Here is a 17,969-nt window from a genome sequence, read left to right on the forward strand (position 1 = left end):
GGGCTGTAGCGGTGGGCTAACAGGACTCCGGGAACCCGGGCTGTAGCAGGCTAGGCAGGACTCTGGATGTCACCGCGTGACATTTCCCCGAAGGGACACACACAAGAACGAAGTGAATCACATGCCGGCCAGTCAAGTGCTCTGAAGCAGTAGTGCTAGGCTAGCAGGACTCCGGTGAACCGGGCTGTAGTGGACTACTACGGCTCATGGACGCACATGACTACATTTCCCCATAAGAGAGGCTACCAAGGATAAACAACTAGGTTGTCGGATCCCACACATACCAAGCATTTCAATCATACACACAATATGCTCGATATGTGTAAATACAACATGGCATCACAACATAACTCTACGACTCAAGTATTTATTCATTAGGCTCCGAGGAGCCAAGTATTACAAACATGGGTCTCATGACCCCGACATACAGAGCATACAAACAACAAGCACATGCGGAAGCTTAACTTGTCTGAGTACAGACAACTACAAATGAAGAAGGCTGAGAAGCCTCACTATCTACAAGACCCTGTCGAGGACACAAGATCGTAGCTGAGGTAACAAGCTAAACGTCGAAGTCCACACGGAACTACTAGCGAGACTGATGTCTCTCTGCAAAAACATAAAATAGGCAAACGTGAGTACAAATGTACCCAGCAAGACTTACATCAGAACTAACTACATATGCATCGGTATCAACAAAGGGGGTAGTGGAGTTTAACTGTAGCAAGCCATCTTTGACTCGGTGGCTATCCTAAATTGCGATTGTAAGTAACTCTTTTGAGGTGGCGCACACGAGTCCACATATTCACCATGTCAATACACCACTATGGATCCGCTCCCGTCTCCCTACGAGAAGGCCATCCATAGCACTCACGCTTATCTTGCAAGTTTTAGAGTATCCACTTTAAGTTATCTATGAACTGTACAGGCAACCCAGAATTCCTTTACCGCGGACACGGCTATTCGAATAGATGATGTTAACCCTGCAGGGGTGTACTTCTTCACACACACTCTCACAACTTACCACCATGTACACACCGTGTATCTCGGCAACCTTCAAGCGGAAGCCTGGCGAGGGAGTCGGCCACGACCTGATTAACCACACAAGTCTCTAGTCCAGGTTTATCGCCTATTCGGGTTCCATCCGCAAGGAGATCCGACCGGGGTGTCGCTCACGGCCCCAAACGATGTGTACAGGGTTCCAAGCCCACCAAACGGGCGGTGCTTGGCATACCCGGCCACGGTGCCTAGTCTGACCCAAGCCCACCTGTACCGGGTGCCACTTGGTAGACTACTAACACTACCTACAAACACCAGAAACTAGTTGCAACTCCTGGACAGAGATCAGGTTGATTAATAAGTCGAGAGAGCTTGGAGCGCCCGGAGCCCAATGTGTGGTAGTAACTGTTCATGGATCACAAACACAGAACTCAGTTCCTGAGGACGGCTGCAATGAGACAACCCACCATGTACTCCTACATGGCCTCTCACTGCTACCTTTACCAAATCATGTTCACACACTTAGCTCTCGACAGTAGGACATGTTCACCACATTCCAATTCATCCCCGATGAACCAGACCTGACTCAACTCTAAGCAGTAGCAGGCATGACAACAAGCATGAATGAGTAGGCACATCAGGGCTCAAACAACTCCTACTCATGCTAGTGGGTTTCATCTATTTACTGTGGCAATGACAGGTCATGCAGAGGAAAGGGGTTCAGCTACCGCATCATGTAACAGTTGAAACGTTGTTGTCCTAATGCAGTAAAAGAGAGCAGGAGCGAGAGATGGGATTGTATCGGAATGAACAAGGGGGTTTTGCTTGCTTGGCACTTCTGAAGATAGCATAGCTCTTCATCGGTGTCATCGAACTCATCGCCGGAACATCGTCTACTGAGAGGGGACAAATACCGGCAAACAGGAAAAGACACAATCAATGCAATGCACAATATGATGCATGATCATGATATGGCAATATGCTAGTGTTTGAGCTAATGCAACTAGCAATCATATTAAATGAAGTTGGTTTGAACCAAAGGTTCAAATTCAAACTCCATATGTGATTATTTAAATGCCAAACATTTGATTTGCCCTATTCAGCAACTATAAGTTGTTCCAACATAAATGAAAATGGTACGGATGGATAGATTGCATTTTTTTGATAATTTTTCATATATAAATCTTTTCAATCTGACTTATAGATTATTTTCTATGATTTTTAGAAGTTTTAACTATTTTCTGGAATTTCCTGGTTATTGAAAAAGCCAGAAAAGCTTTATGGCGTCAGCAAGGTCAATAGTGACATCAGCAGGTCAACTGACGCGGTCCAGGTCAAACCTAACCTGTCGGGCCCACTGGTCAATGCCAGAGGAGCTAATCCCGCGTTGACTCGTGCTTTGACTCACTGCGGGGCCCACTGTAAGTGGTTGTGGGGTGGTTAGCTGGCAGTGATTAGCACTAATCACGCGGCCACGTCGGCGCGGCCGGGGATTAGCCGCCGTTGACCATGACAGACGGTGGAGGCACGCCGGAATCGCTACTCCGGCGACGGTTTGATGTGCGGGAGGGCTCTACGGGTTCCTGGCGTTGGGGCGCTTCTAGTGGTGGTGGCGGGTGGTGCTGGGGTGGCCGGGAACGGCGGCGGCGAGCACATCTGCGGCGGCCGGAGTTCGGATGTTGATCGTTCCGATGTTGCAGGGCATGGCAGGAGCAATGGGTAGTTGCTACGGCCCCGTGGTGACGCGCTGAGCGCGGTGGCACGCTCGGTTTCGAGCTCAATTGGACGTGGCCACGGCAGTGAGGAGCTCAGGCGGCAGCGCGATTTGGTCGGCTACAGGGCGGCGGCTACACGGCGTAACGAGCTCGGGGAAGAGGGGGTTTCGACGCGGAAGCTCACAGTGGTTGCAGAGGGCGTCGACGCGGGCTTGGGGAAGGCCAGATGGCGACGTACGGCTGGCGGCAATCTCGGACGGCCGAGGAGGAAAACGGCGGCGTTGGAGGTGCAGCAGAGCTTCTGGCACCGCGTGACTCGCTGGAGAGGACGAAGACGGCGAGGCGGAGACGCCTGGGACGGAGAGGGAGCGAGGGAGTGGCTGTGGCCGCGGCGGTGCACGGCGACGCTCTCTGACACGTTCGGGTCCGGGCAGGAGAGAGAGCAGAGGAGAGGGAAGGCACGGGAGGAGAGTGAGGGGGTACGGGGCTGGCGCGTGGCGTCTTCCAGAGACGTCCGGGCAAGCAGGCAGAGAGGAGGTGGCCGGGCGCGTGCGTGCGCGCCGCGGGCACACGCCCTCGTGCCTACTAGCACGAGGTTGAAGACAGGGGAGGAGTTGGGCTGGGCTGGCTACAATGCTGGGCCGCACATGTGGGCTGCAGGTAAGCCAGGTAAGTTCTTCTCTCTCTCTGCTTTTCTCTATTTTGTTTTCTATTTTCTATTTTTGCAGTCTGTTTGTGATTTAGTTCTAAGACCAAATCAATTTAAAAATTCATAAAAATAATTGTGTGAACTAAATGGACTTATCCAAATCCACACAATAATTTTCAGAATTATTGAACATATATTTATTATATAATAAATATAGATCCAATTCAAATATTTATTGGATTAATTCAAAGGCCCAAAATAATTGTTTCTGAGATTCTAAAAATATTGGTTTGAATTTTATCCCTTGCCAATATTTCCACAGATTCACAGGAACATTTTCTTGGACTTATTTGAAGCAATTTTATTTTGGTCATTTTCAGAAATGATTTCTGAGGCTTTCACATGTCCCCATTTCTAGTTCATTAAAAAACAAACATGATGACATGGATGCAGATGCAATTAATTACAAACAAAGATCTAGGGCTGTGACAACTCACCCCCACTAAACAAGAATCTCGTCCCGAGATTCAAGACGTGAGGTAAGAAGACAGAGGGGTCACAAGGCTAACACGATCTCATGATCCACCTGCCCTTCTCGAAGATGTTGGTTCATTGCTCCAATTGATCTTGACGTCTTTGCTTTCGAGATCTTCACCCAACATGACAACGAGAAGAAAGGGAGAATTTTAGAAGAATCGATCTTCTTGAGGTTCGAGCAACTTAGGATCATCTCAAAGATCACAAGATCAACCCACGGAATGAGACGTGGAACATCTTTGGAGCTGAGAGGCAAAACACACCTCGGGGGGATTGTAAGGAGCTGATGACGAAGGTTCAATTTGTTAGGCCACAATTCCACGCTTGAGTAAGATGGTGCAAGGGTTCAAAGTAGCGAGGAGATAATTACCATGATTCCATAACGGGACACCTTAGGGAAGGTGACTCGTAGAATTATTCCCTTAAGTGGCAAAAAAAATAGATTTTGCTTATCATCGGAAATGGGTGGAATCCATGGTAGGACCACTTTTGAAGATGATCCTGAATAAGAATTACTATGGAGGCAGCCCATAGTGAAATGGCACAAAGACGGTGTAAGCTAGGAACAAAATGCAAATGTTGGAATGTTCCAACCATCATATCTGCCTGAGATTCAGATCTGGTTAGTAACAGGATACTTCAGACTCAACATGTCTGCAAAAGAAAGTTTGGAACACAATTCGACGAGATAACGTTGCGAGATTCTCGGGAAATGAACTACGATAGAAAGCTCCAAAATATGAGCTGGTTCTGCTACGCACATGTGAACACGTTGTCCAAGACAAGCATGACCACATGGAAGTCTTACAACAAACACTACCGAGTTCTGGTTGGGAACCATCATCGAGGATAGCAAAGTCCTTACTTAAGTCGTGATTAGCTCTTAAGAAGGAACTTCTTCTCCTAGAACAAGTCAATCAGTGGCTTGCTGTGCTAGGGATACATATGGAATGAAGTTGCAAGTCTCCAGACCACAGAATACTTCGCACGTGCATGACTAACTTGGGATGACTCCAGAGGAAGCAAAACTACTTTCTCGAATTCACGGCGGCAACTTTCACCAAATGCACGTGAATCAGAGGTAGTCACTTCTTTCCTCCAAGCATATGCTTCATGAACGAAACACGAAGAAATGCTTACACAAGTTTCCAACACTAGCTTGATGTCCAACAACATCATGGAGGAGATAAGGATGTTATCGATGGGCTCAACAACAATTTATCAAGATTTCCATAAAATGGAATTCCACGACTATGTGAACAAGCTGATAGAATTGGTCAGACCAAAAGATGTAATGGTGTATGCTCAAGGAATCAACCACGAGTAAGACAACATTACAAATATCGTTGGTTCTGATTTGATTTGAAGATAGCCCATACTCAAATCAAAGTTTGATAAGTCAATGGGTCCAACAACTGATCACAGGGACCAACCGATGAAGATATCATCTTTCTTCAACACACACACACACAAAAAGATATCCCTTAACACGAACTAAGTTAGACAAGCTTTTATCTTCCAACTCTCCAAGTTGTTGTTTGGCTTAACCAACTAGCTCAGGGGTATCCAACACAGATTCTTGGAGAAGGGGTGGTTACAAGAAACCATCTTGATCACGAACTCAACATAGCGGTCAGGTGACAACCTGGTAACACTTCCGAGAAGATATTCGGAAAATCACGAACCACCAAAATGTTATTAATCTCGGGAGCAATCTTGCTTTTGAGGCAAGATGATATGATGCAAAGAGCGAGGGATTGACACAATCCTAACTCATTGATCGAAGAGTGCACCAGAAATAAGGACTAGTAGCATGATCAATCTTAGGGTGATGATTCAACAACCAACACGCTAAGAATGAGATTATTGTCCATTAACTACCAAGCAACGGGGTTGCTAGGAGTATTGATTGCACACATTACGATTCCCTTGTCGGTATTCCGGTTACTACAACACGGGAACTGAGGAATGAATAATGATGGCAAGAAGTATCACTGCGTCAATTCATAAGAGGTGGTGCATTTCTCATGATATTCCTGACATAGAATGGGTAATACTTCAGGGTAGAACGGAATCAAAAGCTGGATGGCATTTTTATCTGCGGAATACAACTGCTTTGACCCAATCCTGGATATGGATGAGGTACTGGAGCTTGTTTCTCCTAGTCATTCTAAACCAGAACGGCTTGACGGACCACAAGAATAATAGGCATCGATAACACGAATGCACAACTAGTCCTGGCTATCAATTGATAGACAGAGGTCAGAATACAACTAAAGAGAGACAACTCAAAGGGACATATATCTTTTCTGAGTTGTGGATGTGTAGATTAGTATGTCGAGCAAAGCTCAACATTTCTTCCGGATAACCCATGCAGAAAGGTAGAACTGGCAGATTCACAATGTAGAATGGAGAACTCATCAAGAGCACTCTTGTTGTGACCTTTTGGTTCAAAAGAACTTCTGCCAAGAATGGTTCATGGTATTTGAAGAATGATATACCACGGACCTCGAGGACTATCGCAAAGGTTACTAATATCCTAAAGGAACTAGCAAACACTATCAACATGAAGTAGGTAGGGTGAATCTCGGGTTCAAGAACCCAGGAGTAGTACCTACTACTAAGTGGCATCACGGGATGCTTTCGAGAATGACGGCCAGAATCATCACACTGGGAACACAAAACATGGCCATATCACCAGGTGATCCTCTAAGATGCCTAGGGTCATAATACTAGTTCCAACATATATGTCAAGGCAAGGAGTACCTCAACAGACGATTAGTGTGCTTATTCTGACCAAAAGGACATCGGGAACAGGAAGGAAGAATTTGCAAATGCATCAGATAGTTTAGAAACCTGGGATGACTCGGAGAGCATAACGGCTGTAAATGCTTGAAAATGATTTGAGACATCCTGCAAAATGGTGGCATAACCACTCAACATCACAATAACAAGGTTCCGAGATCAACTGTCAACATACGGAAGTACTAGAAACTGAACTGAGCCTTGAATCCATCAATCCTATGAGTCTACGGATTAGTAACACGTGATCCTGAAAAAGATGAGAAAGCCTAGTTCCTAATCCCCATAGAAAAGAAGAGGTTGACTTAGATCAGAAGGGCATAAGGTAAAGGAGTAAAAAGAGCCTTACATTCCCTTCCACAATCAATTCCCTTATATAACTAAAGCATTTCTAGACTCAACTTCGACCAGTTTGGCTTGGTAATCCTACAGGCAGCCAGGCTCTGATACCAACGCTGTCAGGACCCCGATTCTAAGTCACACCGATCTAGCCTGTAACACCTCATATCACTTTGCGGCCTCACGCACGGTATCCCACAGGTGTCGCCTTACCATGGCCCGGGACCGTTTGCGCCTTTTGGCTCACGTATATGATAGTGTCGCTAGCATTCATATGACAGAGTACCCAGGCCGACATGACTAGTCGTGAACCCAAAGTGGCACTAACTTACGGGAACAGGCATACATGAACCAACATCGAGCATGTCGGTCAGCAGCGTGCAAATCCGGGCTGTAGCACTGGGCTAACAGGACTCCGGGAACCCGAGCTGTAGCAGGCTAGGCAGGACTCCAGATGTCACCGCGTGACATTTCCCCGAAGGGACAGACACAGGAACGAAGTGAATCACATGTCGGCCACTCAAGTGTTCCGAAGCAGTAGTGCTGGGCTAGCAGGACTCCGGTGAACCGGGCTGTAGCGGACTACTATGGCTCATGGAAGCACAAGACTACATTTCCCCATAAGAGAGGCTACCAAGGATAAACAACTAGGTTGTCGGATCCCACACATACCAAGCATTTCAATTATACACACAATATGCTCGATATGTGTAAATACAACATGGCATCACAACATAACTCTACGACTCAAGTATTTATTCATTAGGCTCCGAGGAGCCAAGTATTACAAACATGGGTCTCATGACCCCAACATACAGAGCATACAAACAACAAGCACATGCAGAAGCTTAACTTGTCTGAGTACAGACAACTACAAATGAAGAAGGCTGAGAAGCCTCACTATCTACAAGACCCTGTCGAGGGCACAAGATCGTAGCTGAGGTAACAAGCTAAACGTCGAAGTCCACGCGGAACTACTAGCGAGACTGACGTCTCTCTGCAAAAACATAAAATAGGCAAACATGAGTACAAATGTACCCAGCAAGACTTACATCAGAACTAACTACATATGCATCGGTATCAACAAAGGGGGTCGTGGAGTTTAACTGCAGCAAGCCAGCTTTGACTCGGTGGCTATCCTAAACTACGACTGCAAGTAACTCTTTTGAGGTGGCACACACGAGTCCACATATTCACCATATCAATACACCACTATGGATCCGCTCCCGTCTCCCTACGAGAAGGCCATCCATAGCACTCACGCTTATCTTGCGAGTTTTAGAGTATCCACTTTAAGTTATCTATGAACTGTACAGGCAACCCAAAAGTCCTTTACCGTGGACACGGCTATTCGAATAGATGATGTTAACCCTGCAGAGGTGTACTTCTTCACACACGCTCCACCATGTACACATCGTGTATCTCGACAACCTTCAAGCGGAAGCCTGGCGAGGGAGTCGGCCACGACCTGATTAACCACACAAGTCTCTAGTCCAGGTTTATCGCCTATTCGGGTTCCATCCGCAAGGAGATCCAACCGGGGTGTCGCTCACGGCCCCAAACGATGTGTACAGGGTTCCAAGCCCACCAAACGGGCGGTGCTTGGCATACCCGGCCACGGTGCCTAGTCTGACCCAAGCCCACCTGTACCGGGTGCCACTTGGTAGACTACTAACACTACCTACAAACACCAGAAACTAGTTGCAACTCCTGGACAGAGATCAGGTTGATTAATAAGTCGAGAGAGCTTGGAGCGCCCGGAGCCCAATGTGTGGTAGTAACTGTTCATGGATCACAAACACAGAACTCAGTTCCTGAGGACGGCTGCAATGAGACAACCCACCATGTACTCCTACATGGCCTCTCACTGCTACCTTTACCAAATCGTGTTCACACACTTAGCTCTCGACAGTAGGACATGTTCACCACATTCCAATTCATCCCCGATGAACCAGACCTGACTCAACTCTAAGCAGTAGCAGGCATGACAACAAGCATGAATGAGTAGGCACATCAGGGCTCAAACAACTCCTACTCATGCTAGTGGGTTTCATCTATTTACTGTGGCAATGACAGGTCATGCAGAGGAAAGGGGTTCATCTACCGCAGCATGTAACAATTGAAACGTTGTTGTCCTAATGCAGTAAAAGAGAGCAGGAGCGAGAGAGTGGGATTGTATCAGAATGAACAAGGGGGTTTTGCTTGCCTGGCACTTATGAAGATAGTATAGCTCTTCATCGATGTTATCGGACTCATCGCCGGAACGTCGTCTACTGAGAGGGGACAAATACCGGCAAACAGGAAAAGACACAATCAATGCAATGCACAATATGATGCATGATCATGATATGGCAATATGCTAGTGTTTGAGCTAATGCAACTAGCAATCATATTAAATGAAGTTGGTTTGAACCAAAGGTTCAAATTCAAACTCCATATGTGATTATTTAAATGCCAAACATTTGATTTTCCCTATTCAGCAACTATAAGTTGTTGCAACATGCATGAAAATGGTACAGATGGATAGATTGCATTTTTCTGATAATTTTTCATATATAAATCTTTTCAATCTGAGTTATAGATTATTTTCTATGATTTTTAGAAGTTTAACCATTTTCTAGAATTACATGGTTATTGAAAAAGCCAGAAAAGCTTTATGGCATCAGCAAGGTCAATAGTGACATCAGCAGGTCAACCGACACGGTCCAGGTCAAACCTGACCTGTCGGGCCCACTGGTCAGTGACAGTGGCGTTAATCCCGCGTTGACTCGTGCTTTGACTCACTACGGGGCCCACTATCAGTGGCTGTGGGGTGGTTAGCTGGCAGAGATTAGCACTAATCACGCGGCCACGTCGGCGCGGCCGGGGATTAGCCGCCGTTGACCTTGACAGACGGCGGAGGCACGCCGGAATCGCTACACCGGCGACGGTTTGATGCGCGGGAGGGCTCTACGGGTTCCTGGCGTTGGGGCACTTCTAGTGGTGGTGGCGGGTGGTGCTGGGGTGGCCGGGAATGACGGCGGCGAGCACATCCGTGGCGGCTGGAGTTCGGACGTTGATCGTTCCGACGTTGCAGGGCACGGCAGGAGCAACAGGTAGTTGCTACGGCCCCGTGGTGACGCGCTGAGCGTGGTGACGTGCTTGGTTTCGAGCTCAATTGGACGTGGCCACGGTGGTGAGGAGCTCAGGCGGCGGCGCGATTTGGTCGGCACGGGGCGGCGGCTACAGGGCGTAACGAGCTCGGGGAAGAGGGGGTTTCGACGCGGAAGCTCACAGTGGTTGCAGAGGGCGTCGACACGGGCTCGGGGAAGGCCAGATGGCGACGTACGGCTGGCGGCGATCTCAGACGGCCGAGGAGGAAAACGGCGGCGTTGGAGGTGCAGCAGAGCTTCTGGCGCCACGTGACTCGGTGGAGAGGACGAAGATGGCGAGGCGGAGACGCCTGGGACGGAGAGGGAGCGAGGGAGTGGCTGTGGCCGCGGCGGTGCACGGCGGCGCTCTCTGACACGTTCGGGTCCGGGCAGGAGAGAGAGCAGAGGAGAGGGAAGGCACGGGAGGAGAGTGAGGGGGTACGGGGCTGGCGCGTGGCGTCTTCCAGAGACGTCCGGGCAAGCAGGCAGAGAGGAGGTGGCCGGGCGCGCGCGTGCGCGCCGCGGGCACACGCCCTCGTGCCTACTGGCACGAGGTTGAAGACAGGGGAAGAGTTGGGCTGGGCTGGCTACAATGCTGGGCCGCACATGTGGGCTGCAGGTAAGCCAGGTAAGTTCTTCTCTCTCTCTCTCTGCTTTTCTCTATTTTGTTTTCTATTTTCTATTTTGCAGTCTGTTTGTGATTTAGTTCTAAGACCAAATCAATTTAAAAATTCATAAAAATAATTGTGTGAACTAAATGGACTTATCCAAATCCACACAACAATTTTCAGAATTATTGAACATATATTTATTATATAATAAATATAGATCCAATTCAAATATTTATTGGATTAATTCAAAGGCCCGAAATAATTGTTTCTGAGATTCTAAAAATATTGGTTCGAATTTTATCCCTTGCCAATATTTCCACAGATTCACAGGAACATTTTCTTGGACTTATTAGAAGCAATTTTTATTTTGGTCATTTTCAGAAATGATTTCTGAGGCTTTCACATGTCCCCATTTCCAGTTCATTGAAAAACAAACATGATGACATTGATGCAGATGCAACTAATTACAAACAAAGATATAGGGCTGTGACAAAAGCCTTGGTTCATAAAACAATGCTGGGCAGCTCAGATACATTCATTCAAAAATGATATCTTTCAAGCATTGACCCTCTATTAAACGGGCACCCCCTAGGACGTCTTCAAAATACCGCTCCGGCTTGCGGTGGTCCTTGCGTTCAGGTGGGCCCTCGATCGCCACGACGGCGGCCTTCATCTTCGCCCAGTGCACCTTGACACGGGCAAAGGCCATCCGCGCACCCTCTATGCACGTCGAGCGCTTTACAACTTCGACTCGGGGCCGGGCGTCGGTGAGCCGCTTCACTAGGCCGAAGTAGCTGCTAGGAATGGGTTCGGCTGGCCACAGCCGGACTATGATGTCCTTAATGGCCAAGCCAGACATCCTATGCAGCTCTGCCAGCTGCATCATCTGGTTGTTCAACAGCGCTGGACGCTCCGACGCGAGGTACTGTGACCAGAAGAGCTTGTCTGTCGTGTTCCCCTCTTGGGTCCGGAAAAACTTCGCAGCATCGGCGGCGCTCTTCGGAAGATCCGCAAAGGCATCTGGAGAACTCCATAGTCGAGTGAGCAAGGCATATTTCTGACTGCCAAATTTACTCGGCAAAAGAAAGGGCTTACCAGCCGCTATCTGTTCGGCCTGCTTGATCTCCTCGCGAGCCGCCCGGGACTCGGTTCGCGCTTCCTTGGCCTCGTGGAGAGCCTTGGCGAGATCGACCGCTTGGGCCTTATTCTTCTCCTCTAAGGCCTCGCACTTGCCGGCGGCGTCCTTGAGGTCTTGCTCCACTTCGGTCACCCACTCCTCATACTGGCAGCGGGTGACCTGCTCGGCCTTTAAATCCGCAGCCGCCTTCTCAGCGGCCGCTTTGCTCACCCTTGCCCGCTCCTTGGCTTGGGCAAGGGCGCTCTTCAGGGTCTCGACCTCGGCTGCACTACCTGTAATCATGATCAGGGCAACACACGAGCTTAAAACTCTGCATTGGCATATAACTTCGGGTGTGTAAATAATTATTCAAACATACCTTGCGCCTCATCGAACCGCTTGTTAATGCGGACGAGATCCTCATCGGCCAGCTCCAGTTTCCGCTTGAGTTTGGAAACTTCAGCGGCCTGGGCAGTCGCCGCTAACAGGGAAGCCTGTTTACCAATAGACCAGTACGTTACCTCCTGCGTTTATTATTTGACCCTCTGTTCGGCCTTTTTTTTCAAAAGCCGAACAGAGTCTCAGGGGCTCTATCTCTACACATGCATATTTTTTCATATGAAAAACGGCTAAGAATATTACATCACATACCTCGAAGCATGTTAGCAGGCTAGTGAAGGCTTCATTTAGCCCGCTCTTGGCGCACTGAACCTTCTCAGAGCATCTCTAGCCGAGCCCCCAACACACCCTCCCCAGGCGATTTTTTCGCGCCGGCGCACAAAAATCGGCCTAGTCGCGCCCCCAGAAGCCCAATTTTCGCCGGCTCGGGCCGAATTCGGCGCCGGCAGACCCAGGCTGAACCCGGCGCGCTGGGGGCGCTGGGCGAAATGGTTTTGGCGCAAAAGAGCCACGGACCCGCCGAGTCAGCGACATTCGCCTCGTCGTCCTGCGAACGCCTCGGTTTCCCGCGGGGAATCAATGCCAAGGCTGCCGCCGGTCAGCCTTCCATTGATTCCTCACAGGGCAGCTCTTCACGGGCGGCGCAGCGCCGCCTCATCACTCCCCGCCTCGCGTACACACGCCTCCCCGGCGGCTATAAAAAGCGTCCCCCCTCCCGCCGTTGGCCACAGACACCGTGCTCTTTGTCTCTCTCTCCGCCGCCGACGAACCTCTCTGTCTCTCTCTCCGCCGCCGACGAACCTCTCCTCTCTCCCAGCCCCATCCACGACAATGTGCGAGCGGTTCCCCGGTGACGGAGCGGCGGCCAACGGCTTCGGCCGCCACTCGCTGTAGACGTGGGAGGTGCACCTCCTTTTTGAAGCGAACATTCCGGCGCCTCCAGACATGCGCGCTGGGCCGACAGGATGGAGGCTTAGCGCCGGAGGCGTCCCCATTCCTCCCCTACCAGACGTCGTCGCGCGCCCCGATTACTTCGCCGGCGAGGTCGACCGCGTTTGGTCGTCGCTGACCTAGGAGCAGCGCGCCTCCCCGCAGTACGCCGCCGACAACCACGAGGCGTGGGCGGCGTACTTCCAGCGCCGTCAGGAGCAACGCCTCGCCTCCACCAACGGGGCACAGGTGGTGGCGGGCGGCCGGTGGAACAGTGAGGGGCGACACCTGCGGTGGTCCGTCCCCGGCCGGACACTCCGCGAGGTTCTCACGCACCTCGAGGGCGGCAACAACCCACCGCTCACATACCCCCGAGGACCGGCCGTTGCTCCGGTGCCCCGCCGCGGCGCCGGGCAATGGATGCCAAGGAGGTTTGTCTCCGGCTTGTCATCCTCGTCCCGTTCCTCCTCCCACTCCTCCGGCTCTCCGGCGGTGTTCGGCGTCAAGGTCGAGCCCGCAGCGGAGACCCTGCTCCGCTGCGCACCCGCTCGGCCGGCATCGTCATCAACGAAGGTGGCGGCCACACCTCGCCCTTGGCTCCTCCCTGAATCGTCAAGCCGAAGACGGAGCCAGGGCTCCCCGTCGTGAAGACGGAGCCCGGGCTCGCCGACGGCGCCAAGGAGGAGGCACTCGACGACGAAGCGGCCCTCAAATGGGCGCGCGATGACTGGCTGCAGGCAGAGAGGGAGCATCGGTGCGCCGCCCTCGCGGCGGTTCAAAGCTCGTCGCCGTGGCCAGGACGAGGGAGGCATCGTCGTCCTCGATGACAGCGGCGACGACGACGACGCGCCGCCACCGCCTGTCCGCCATGGAGACGCCGGGCAGGGGTCCAGCAGGGGCGGTCGCGCCATCAAGAAGGAGTTGCCCGACGACGACGAGGACGGCGGCGACGTCGGCGACTTCGCCGCGCTGATCGTCTTCTTCGCCCCTTAGATTGCTTTTTTAAAAATAATTTATGTAAAACGCCAAACATGTTTAATATAAATATCAAGTTTGCCGAATTTTAGCCGAACTTTGCCGAATTCAAACTTTTTAAAATAAAAAAAAACACATCTGGGGCGACCCTGGAGCGAGCGGCTGGGAACCCGCTCGCCCCCGCGCCGATTTTAGCGCCGGCTCGCCCCAGGGGGCGCGTAAAATCGCCGCCTGGGGGGCCAACGGCTGGAGATGCTCTCAACCACCACACCCATCAGGGTGCGGTGCTCCTCCACGATGGAAGCACGTTGCAGTGCCTCCACCAGAGTGTTTGGCGCCTCCGGATTAGTGGAGGTCGCCGCCGGAGTGGGCGCTCCCCCTCCTTTGAAGGGGGTTGCTCGCTCGATTCCGGAGCCACATGGGTCTCCGGAATGGTGTTCAGCTGAGGGTCGGACTGGTCAGGGCCCCCGTCGTTAGTCTCCATGGGGGGGTTGCGCCTCCCATGTTTTCGGCAGCCGAGGCATTACCCCCTGGCGCCGTCTTGGTGGCCTCCCGCACCTCTCCGTGGCCCGGAGAGGCCCTTTGAGACAACACTTTGGTGTCGTCCGCGGCGGTTGGCGGAGAGGCTCACAGAGGCGACTCGCTCTCCACCATCTCCGGTGCCAGAGACCCCTCGGATGATGATAGTTGGGGGAGGTCGCGGGCCGAACTGAAACACATAAAATAATATGTTATCCTACAATCATAAAAGATCGGATATATGTAAAACATCCTTGGATACTTACGATGCGGCTTGGGGCTTCACACTGGGGCGCCGCTGGGGGATGGCTTCGGTGCCCGAATCCGAGCCGTCCGAAAGGGATATCTTCCCTCTCTTGGACGCCTCCGCCTCCGGGTCTGCGGAGGCCTCCCTTTTCTTCTTCTCCCCTTAAGGGGAGAATCGCTTTCTGCCTCCTCCTCCTCTTCGTCTTCATCCCCCTCATGGGAGGAGGGAGCTTTGGTCTCTCTGGACACAACGTCCGAAGTAACTTTACGGCGGAGGCCGCCTTTGGCCTCCTTGCTCTTCTTCTTGGCCTTTTTCTCCGGCGCCTGATACGGCGCCGAGACCAGCATCCTCATTAGCAGAGGGATGGTTGGGTCTTCGGGTAGCGGAGCTAGACACTTGATCCGCTCTGCCTTCTTTGTCCAGCCCTGATTGAAGGATGGAAGGCTCAGCATACCCTTTGATTTGTGAACTGAAGTTATGTTCGGAAACTAAAAGCTTACCGGGGTGGCCAGATGCATGCTGTCGAGGCCGATGTCGTCGGTCATCTCCGGCCACAACTTCTGGGCCTTGAAGAGCAGCTTCTAGATTTCTTCGTGCGTTGTGCCGAAGAATCGCTGCAGGGTACACGACCCTTCCGGATTGAACTCCCACATGTGGAGAGGCCGGCGCTGGCAGAGAAAGGTCCGGCAGAAAAGCATCACCTGAATCACGTCAGTGAGACTGGTGTCCTTGTCTATTATATTTTTTGATGCGCGTTTGCAGCATCGTCACTTCATTGGTCGACCCCCAGTCTAGACCCTTGTTGGTCCATGACGCGAGCTGCATTAGGGGTCCTGATCTGAACTCGAGAGTGGACGCCCATGTGGCGCCACGAGGTTCGGTGATGTTGAACCACTCCTATTGCCATACCTTGACGGTCTCCACAAAGGCCCCCTTGGGCCAAGTGGTGTTGGGGAGCTTGCTCACCATGGCACCGCCGCAGTCCGCATGCTGCCCGTCGACCACCTTCGGCTTCAAGTTGAAGACCTTGAGCCATAGGCCGAAGTGTGGGGGGATGCGGAGGAGCGCCTCGCACACGACGATAAACACGAAGATGTGGAGGAAGGAATTTGGGGCTAGATCGTGGAAATCTAGCCCATAATAGAACATGTGACCACGGACAAAGGGGTGGAGCGGAAACCCTAGTCTACAGAGGAAGTGGGGGATAAATACCACCCTTTCGTCGGGCTCTGGGGTGGGGATGACCTGCTTCTTGGCAGGGATCCTATGCACAACGTCCGCACTCAGGTACCCCACCTCCCGGAGCTCCTTGATGTCCTTCTCCGTCACGGAGGAGGCCACCCACTTGCCTTGAGAGCCGGATCCAGACATTGCTGGAAAGGTTGGTGGCGATGGGGAAGATCGAAGCTTGGGCGCTGGAGCTCGAAGATGGGAAAGCTGAGGAAGGAAGAAGGCGTGGGGTAAAAAGAAGTGATTTTTATCCATTTATATAGGAGTGAATACCAAGCGCCCCCCTCAAGCCTTAAAACTCGCCTGTTCCCAAGGGGTCGTCTGAATGGCACGGTTGGATTACCCAAACCCGTATTGATGAGAATCCCACAATAAGGGGACACGATCTCTGCTTTGACAAGACGTGTCAATGGAGGCTGCGCCTCGAAACGCGAAGCGGGAGGCCAAAAACCGGTTCGAAATGATGAAGAGGCCAAAGGTGGCGTTTCGCCGAAAAAGTTGTCAGTTGACAGATCTTATTTTGACTAAGTATTTTTCCATGGTTGAGGTTGCACTTTCACTATTACACAAGGTTGAGCCGTCGCCCTGGTCACGGGCGCCTCAGCAGCCCGGGTCACACCGGGCGGGTTACTTGGTCCTGCCCCAGGTGTATTGAAAAGATTCCTTGCCTCAAACTGCGGAGGTAGATAGCTCTGGTGCCTCCTTCGAAGAACAACATTTGACACATTCTGATCCAAATTTAACCGAAAAGCTTCTACTTCAATCCGTTGTGACTCGGCCTCCAAAGCGGCTCGCTCTGTTGCCATCCTGGCGTTCTCAACATTAAGCTCCTCTCTAGCTTGAGCTACCTCATCTCGCAGCTTCGCAACTTCCACATTATGATGTGCTTGAGTCACCGGGGTTACCTCTGCGGCCAACAGAGTCGCCAAAGCATCCAAGAGCTCGGCTAAGACCTGAGCCGGCGGGCGCACTGGGCCGCCTGCCCCGCCGTTGCAGCAACAGTTGAACTAGACGTCATGGCTGCAACAGTTGACGATTGTAACACTGGTTGTGTCACGGCCATGAAGATTGCAGCTCTGCTCGGCGGGTCATAGGGCTCCGGAATACTATCACCATCGGAATAGCCCCCAAGCCCGTCGTCTTGAAGTTGATACATTGACTCGGTTTCGCCGGTTGATGACTCATCACCTGAATAGATGGTTGTCTCCCCACCAGACACAGAACCTTCCTCAAGATCCGCCCCATGAACAAATCCAACGAAAGCATGCTTCCGGGTGGGTTGGACCTTGGCGGGTCTCGTGTGCCGAGCCAATTCAATGGTGTTGGTGCAGGCGTCCGGCCCAGGCTCTGACTCGCCAAATTTGCCGATGAAGACGCGAATTCCGCCGAAGGGGACCCGATACCCGTACTCGATTGATCAGCCTCGGGACCCCAGCCAGCGTCGTCGATGTAGATCTTGCCGCGGCGGCTCTTGGTCATCCGGCCCATGGCGTATCCCTTGATCCCTGAGAATCTGCCCTTCAAGAACTCGGAACCGCCGAACCCCAGTTTATTAGAGAGATCCGTTCTATTTCACTAGTTGGGTTTCTATCGTGCTCTGGCCCCACGGTGGGGACAAATTGTCATGGATTTAACACGGCAGATGCCCTAGTGAAAGGACTTAGGTGTGGAGCCATCGCAACTAGGTTAACTTGAGGGGGTTGAACGAGACAAAGGACACAAGAGTTTACCCAGGTTCGGCCCCTCGTAACGAGGTAAAAGCCTACGTC

This window comes from Aegilops tauschii, chromosome 2, assembly GCF_002575655.3.
Source record: "Aegilops tauschii subsp. strangulata cultivar AL8/78 chromosome 2, Aet v6.0, whole genome shotgun sequence".
Lineage (NCBI taxonomy): Eukaryota > Viridiplantae > Streptophyta > Magnoliopsida > Poales > Poaceae > Aegilops > Aegilops tauschii.